At 36.3% G+C, this 7,500-nt stretch overlaps 2 protein-coding genes across 9 annotated transcripts in view; both read right to left on the reverse strand.

Annotated features, from left to right (window-relative positions):
- The window catches only part of LOC137971172 (tetratricopeptide repeat protein 28-like), a 244,727-nt gene that overhangs the window by 196,626 nt on the left and 40,601 nt on the right, over positions 1–7,500 (reverse strand). The gene's annotated exons all lie outside the window — the stretch shown is intronic.
- LOC137971171 (tetratricopeptide repeat protein 28-like) overlaps positions 1–7,500 on the reverse strand; it is a 69,265-nt gene that overhangs the window by 32,403 nt on the left and 29,362 nt on the right. For 5 of the 7 annotated variants that reach the window (XM_068817919.1, XM_068817922.1, XM_068817921.1 and 2 more), the window contains 2 exons: positions 3,754–3,801; positions 3,496–3,544 (listed from right to left, as the gene is read on the reverse strand). The gene's annotated coding sequence lies outside the window, so the exon portion shown is untranslated. Of the gene's footprint in view, positions 1–3,495; positions 3,545–3,753; positions 3,802–5,088; positions 5,247–7,500 lie in introns of those variants that run through there. The other 2 variants (XM_068817925.1, XM_068817923.1) reach the window with 2 other exon arrangements.

Raw genomic sequence — 7,500 nt, forward strand, 5'->3', positions numbered from 1 at the left:
ATTGCAGGTCATTGTTTTACTTTTTGGAAAGTAACCCTAACCCTCAATTTGGCTAACCCTAGGCCCAAGGTTGGCTTTTCGACTGGCGTTAGCCAAATTGAGGGTTTTGGGTTACTTTCAAAAAGGGGAAACAATGATTTGCAACGAGTGACCGGTCAAATGTGACCTGTGTTTTAGACCCGCAGTAGGGGAACGTCATTGATGATTCTAATAACTTTTTAATTACCCCACAATCTGTGATGAATATAAATACAGCTTTTGGTCATGCACAATCTGTAATTGGAATAAACTTGCCCCTGATGTACTCAGCCTTGATGATGACAATGCTTTTAAAGTGAAACTATTGCACTGACCAGTCCCTACCAACCACCTGCGTTATGTCTTTTCAAGATTTTGCAGAATCTAGTATGAAGATACATGTAGATATGTAGCCATTTAGTGAATATGGGTAAATAAGCGAATAATAGATATTGAATAGACAATGTTCACTGAGATAATGCTTTACCTTAATTATGATGCAATACAATAATTATTGTCACAAATACATGTATAATGAAGATCATGATGCCAGGAAAGGTGATGTTCAATTCACATAGTGACAAACCCAAATATCTTAAGATTGAAACTTGTTCAAGGCATTGACCAGCTTAAGTTGAATTTACTTTCTGATGAGGTTGGAAGATAAAATATTGCGTATTATTTAAATTTCAAGTTGACTTGTGGGCACAAAGCAAGTCCTAAATATTTGGCAGTTCAGAGTTAATGTGAATTAGAAGTTCATTTGTATAAATTATAGTGTTTTGGCATGCTGCATTGCAGAGGTTTCCCCTCCACATAATATATGTATACAGTAATTTCAACAAATTGCTATTTACAGGGTGTCAAGTGGATGAAAGGGTCACAAAATAAGAAAATCGAAAAGTGGGAACAAAATAGCAGTATTAAATGGACATGCATCTATATAGTCACCATTGCGAGGTTCAAAATAATTGTTTTGTCAACATGAAGCACAAGCTTACAACATTATTTTTCTCCAGCCATGAGCACAAAATAGGAAAAATTCCCTGAAGAACAATCGATTTTTAAAGACACAAAAAAATAGGAAATAGCAATTAGCTCGCATGCACCTTCATCAACTATCTACTGTGCAGCTTCCTACAGTTCCCCTATTATCTAACCCCTGATTTCAATCCATGGCGTTATAGTAAAACCTCCACACAAGTTGCTAGTTGAAACTAGTAATTAAAATTTAGGAACTGGTGAAGAAGAGGACGTTAATAACGCTGGCATTTCTTATAAGGTTTTTTTCTGTTGACAAGAAGGAAAGTAAAATACATTAATTTTTAAAAGAAAATTTAATAGGCAGTGCTTCTTTATGTTAGCTTGAGATTATATACAAAGCGAAAGGAATAGCGAACTCATCTTACCTTAGCAGACTTCAACTGACAGTGCCATCTCGGCTGAACTCCCACCTCAATCGATCTATGACAACATTTACTCGGAAATCTGCCTAACTCAATATTGTGCATGAAGCCGCCGACGAAAATTCGATCACACAAGAGCGAAAGACTGTTAAGAAGCTATTCCGAACGAAAAAAGGTGTACACGATGCTGTGGCTAAAAAAAATTCCTATAGCAAGTAATCGAACAAGACATCTTCGGCCGCCATTTTGTTTGTTATTTCGCTCGCTCGCGTGTCAAAAAAGCCTGGGCACAAGCAAATTATCAACCAATCAGACAAAAGTCCTTCTTGCTCTGATTGAGCGGAAAATAGACAATTGCGGAAATTTCCACCCAATCAGAAAATCAGAATTTAATTCTCTCTGGAACTGATCCGTTAAAGGTATGTTCCCAGGGAAACTGTCTCCCAGGGGCTCTTCTCGCCTTACTGGACTACGCCAGTCCCGATTCACGTCCCGTCTCGACTGACTGCCCCTGGGTTTCCGAGGATGTTATTTTCGTTGCCAAATTTTTTAACCTTCTCTTGCACAAAGTTCAATTTACACTATGGAAGACCAAATATTTTCTTGGTCAATTTATGACAGCTGATGACATGCATCACAGGTCAACTTGCCAGTTTTCAAAATGCAGGGATTTGTCTGCAAGTTTTTCCTTCTTGTCTCGCCCCATTTTTTGACCTCTAAAAATTTTAATTTCATGTGGTTATCCACTGCCAAGTCTTTCGGTAAAACATTATCTAGGTGGAAATAACTTTCTAACACAAATCATTTATACCTACGCAAACACCGTGGATCGAGATCAAGTGAATGTAAACAAAAAAATATCAAAATACATCACTTACTTTATCGATTTGTCAGGAAAGAATAGAGGGTAGTATATTTCGGTAAGACGACCAAAACGGTCGACGCAAGAACAACAAATTTGAGCTAAGTTTTACGAGTTTATTACAGTCGGGAACGAACAAATAAACAAAGCCACAATAAGCCAATGGATTAAACATAGTAAATTGATATTATTTACAAGCTGAACAATAAAAACTATGCTAAATAGCTGATACATGAAGAAACATGCTTGCAAACTAAAAGGCAAAGAAATTACCAACAAAACGAGTAAAATGACTTTAAATATCGTAAACAAACTAAACAATGTTATAATCCAAGAACTATTATATGAAGCATGGATTTGAAAATAGCAAGAGCTTCAAATTACTTATTGCACAATAATCGCACAATAGTACATTGAAACTACTAATTGTGAAAATAATAATGGTAACAAACGGATCATTTGGAATCAAATGCAATTAAAAGGATGCAAAGCGGTAGACAAAAATACAGCAATTACTCATTGGAAAACAGCAAAAATATTCAAGGCGCAAATCACATGCTGTGCCAGACTAAAGGTCAACATAGATAAATAAACCTAGACAACAGCAAATGAAATTTTGCAATCACTGCTAAGAACTAAAATCAAGAACAGAAAGCTATATGTAGTCACTAAACTAAAGGCTAGGCATAAATAAAGAAATAGGAAAATACTGATAACATACCAAATGTTATTGATACATTATACACCTCAGAAGTCTTGGAAAATGACTTGTCTTGAAGACTGACACTCTTCAGATAAATTAACTGAACCAACTGAACTTACTGAGTAAATGGTAGCCAATTTATAATGGATTTCAGGAAAATAGAAAAATAAGTAAAAACCAAATAAGGCTAGGGGGTAAATCTACTACCCACTAATACAGGATTTACCTAAGGGAAGAAGGAGTTTACCACTCCTACACAACAGGAATTAAGTAAGAGAAATGTGTGGGGATAACACAACTACACAAGCAAAAATATGAGGAAATTGAGTAATTATGGGTAAACAAGCAAATAATAGTAATTAGGATAATGAAAAGAACTCGAAAATAATTGGAATAAAAATAAACACAAAATGAGCACAAGTGACCTAGTCACAGTTCAATCAAACGACAGACAAATAACTTATTACAGGTACATGTACACCCAGCAAGCTAATATCACTTAATACCTTGCAATGTTCCTTTTTAAAACCTTTTGAGCAGGAATAATGAATCTGGCTGAAAAAAATATTTAAGGGATATATAATACTGGTGGATCATTTGGCTGCATCATTCGCAACTAATCATGAGTGACCGTGAGCACTTCAGAAAATAAACTTATAAGGAATTCTGACAAAAAGTAATGCAAAATTCACCAGAACTGGTTTATCAAACATAAATTATTACTTGTTCATGTTATTAAGAAACGAGTAACAGTGAGCACTTACCAAAATGGATGCTAATCGACGTGAGGTCCTCGACAACAAGAAATGACTCTGCAAAATATGATGATTTAATGTGGTTATCCAAGGCATGCATTATCGAATCTTGTAGGAAAACTTTTAACTTTCATAACAAAAATCACTTGCGTAGTATGCAAAAAGAGTACCCCATTTCTCTACTGACTTTTGTCCCAGAGCCACTCTATACTCCATCCTAATCTAACTGATTGGTTTCTAAACATGAAAGCTTGACGCTTATTACGTGCAGGATTGTCATTGCCTTGGTAATATTAATAAGCCCCTTTGCTTGTGATGAATATACCGGTATATTCTAAATAATAAAGATAATTTGAACTCCTGGAATATAGACCGTATTCATAAATAGCGGTCAAGAAATCATTCTTTTGTCTTTGTGCTAATCATCATGACTAGCCTCACTTTGGAACAAAAATTCTTTTGAATTTTGCTCGTGTTTAGGAGGCTAGTTAGGATGATTAGCATAAACACAAAAGAATCATTACTTCACCGCCATTTATGAATACGATCTATACTAAACAAACAAAATAATGAAATAATAAATAAACAAACACGCAGTATTCTTATAATTGGTTAAACCAGTGAAATTACGAATTTCAACCTGAGACACACGAAGAAAAGTCTTCCATGCAATTTTCAGTCTTTGGCTGAAAAATCTGCGTAATCAGAAAAGAAAAGGTATCTACCGAAAACTAGTTGCAAAGTCGCCAAGCTGGCTGCATTAATTTTCGTGCAAATCATTTATGTCTTGTCAGCTTTTAAGAAATTTATAGTTGGAAATTGAAAATCATATCACCACCGACCAGTAAACTGTAAACACGTCAGGTATTAAAATTTACAGTATGTTGCCCTATTTTTGATCCCGGACACTTACACTTCACGATTCTGCATGTATTTCGTTGTAAAAACGAAGCAAATTAGTCTGCTTGCGTTTGTTCTTTAGGTAAGAAGATTTAAATTTTCGTTGAAGTATACTAAGTAAAATCTGTTTCTTATTACATGCGAGTTATACCTTTCCATTTTCAAAAGCGGTCTGTCCAATTAATTTTACTTTTTTTTCGACATACGTCAAGCTACAAGGTATGTTTTTGAACATATAAGAAGTTTCCATTTGCGGTTTTGAATCTGCGTGCAAAAAAATCTCCGAAAATAGTGCAACTGACTATACTACACATATTCGCCAGCCAGCTAAAGTTCTGTTAGATGTGAGCGACGCTGTTTACGCAAAATATTGAAATTCCTTCGAGCAAATCAACGAAATTGGCACTTACGTATAGCAAAAATTACAGAAATAATTTAACAAACCTTTAACATGAATAACCCAAGAATCGCAATAGCGTCAAAGAACACAAAATGGGGAATACACTATATACATCACATTTTTGGAGAATATCAGCTGTGCAAAAGTAGTGCCGGCAGATATAGGCGTGCGGTTATGCGAATGCCTATCACCACAAGCCAGCGCAGTGAGACAAAATTGCCTTCCCACAAGATTAATCAACCGAATTATCACATTAGTAAATAAGAAAAGTATACTTTACACATAGTAGCTCATGATTCTGGTGGAGTTTAGGTGGGTGAGAGTTGGCCACTCTCTGAACACTGCTTGACGACTCGTGCGGATGTTGAGTTACAGGGTATGGGGAGAAATCGAGCCAGTCGAAAGTATCCCTCGGGTAACCGCGCACTCTGGGCCCAACTACTTACAGGAGGGTGCTCAAAGATCCCTCGGGATCTCAACCTCGCTCCCAGAGGTTAAATGGGAAAACGACAACCGCCTTGTCAGCGGTAAAAGTCCTAGCTGTAGGTTAGGCAAACAAAAGCCAACCGAGCACCCTCCGACAAGGGTCTTGTTTTGCGCCGTTACATGTCACGGAACTTTGGCTCATTTGCCCGCATCTGGGGGGCAACTTTCAACGAAACATAGAGTAAAAACAATTACAGACAGGCACTGTAAAATAAATGTTTAGTCTTCAGTTGGTTTTCTTTGTAATTTTTTTTGCATCAGGCCTACTCTGGGACCTTAAGTCGCCGTACCTTAGAGCAACTTACGGCGACTTAAGAAGAAATTGCCAGAAAAATCAGGCGACTTAAGCCGACTTAAGGCAACTGATCAAAGGTTTCCATATTTCTTTTCCAAAATCAGAAAAAAAAACAACTGTGAAATATTATTATTACTTCACAGTTTTTAATTGCTATATGACAGTGTCAAATGTCTATATCTGAATGCCAATAGAGCTATAAAGGGATGGGCTGGAATAACAGCAACCATAATAAATAATTAGCAGAATTTCGGAGATGAACAAAGAGTTTCCAGCAATCTGATTGGTTGAGTGGTTTCCTATACAAATAATAGTATGATTTTATATTCACCACACTAGCTCGTGAATATAAAGCAAAACAAAACGGCAGGACTGCCGCAGGCACTCTTGACTGTTAAAACAGAAATAACTGTGTCATTAATCAATAATAGATAAAGTTGTTCAGCTTTGAAGTTATGGAGACAATTGTTTGTCTCAAATGAACACTCACCTTGCCATTGGCAAATAACTGTTAAATATAATTAAAGTTAAGTGTATTGCAAGTGGTTTTTTCTGATAGCTACAAAACTTATTTATTTATTTATTTATTTATTTATCCATCAAAAGAAAGACATAATTTAAATAAAACGTTATAGAAAAAAGAAACAACAAGGAGGTCAAACTATTTCACAAATGAGAGCAAATAATTATTGTTATCCTAGTAAACTTATCTGCAAGATTCCTGCTGCTTGCACTTTTTATAATTTTTTACCCTCCGAATCTGGGCCGCCTGTGGTTTCGCCTGAAGGCAGACGCCATCTTGAATGCACATTTGAACATATTCTTGGCTTTATTGCTTGTATTTTGCTCGCGATTCAAGAAAAGACATTTATGAAAAGGTAACAAATATTGTCATATGTCTTTCTTTTGTTGTCATCTGGTCATCAGTAGTCAACGAAGAAGCACATTAAGCCGTTTTTAATCTTGTAGACCGTGTTTGACTTTCAGAAGACTTCTTAAAATTTATACAAAGTTAACCTTACATTTGAAATACGGGCGGCACAAGCCAATTTCGGTGAAGTATGGCAACCACAGTTTTCTTGGTGCTTTTCATTAAGTCTGCTTGTTCGCTAAACAGAAATAAAGTTTAACATTGCCGCGAGAACTTGAGGCCCAAACGGACTCGCTCGATTTTTACAATTAATTAAATACCAATTTTTAAGAGTTTTAAGAGTTAAGCTTAGTTCCAAATTATAGTGGTAATGTATGTATGCTTAAGGCAAAATGCCAGCGACCAGTGCCGTAAACGTAGACCTTATTATGTCTGGTTAATTACGGGTTTCGACAAAACACTGACCCCCGGTCAACTGACCCCCTTACTGACCCCCCTACTGACCCCCTATAAAATCAATGGGAAAAAGAAAATTAAAAAAGCCCAGAATTATCAATAGGACACCATCCCCGGGGGGGGGGGGACTGCCATATATGTGCCGCTGTGAAGGGTATGGTTTTCACGCAGTTTACTCTAGCATAGGGTATACAAATCAGAGTGTTTGGGTCTAGAATAGGGTATCATTTTTCACGAAACTGACCAGTTGGTTGAAGATTTTGTCAAGACTAAGGAAACCAGGAATTGCTACTCAAAAATATAAAAAAATGAAATCGACAAGTTTAAATTTTCACGACTCAGCCTCAA

The sequence above is a fragment of the Montipora foliosa genome, chromosome 9, assembly GCF_036669935.1.
Source record: "Montipora foliosa isolate CH-2021 chromosome 9, ASM3666993v2, whole genome shotgun sequence".
Lineage (NCBI taxonomy): Eukaryota > Metazoa > Cnidaria > Anthozoa > Scleractinia > Acroporidae > Montipora > Montipora foliosa.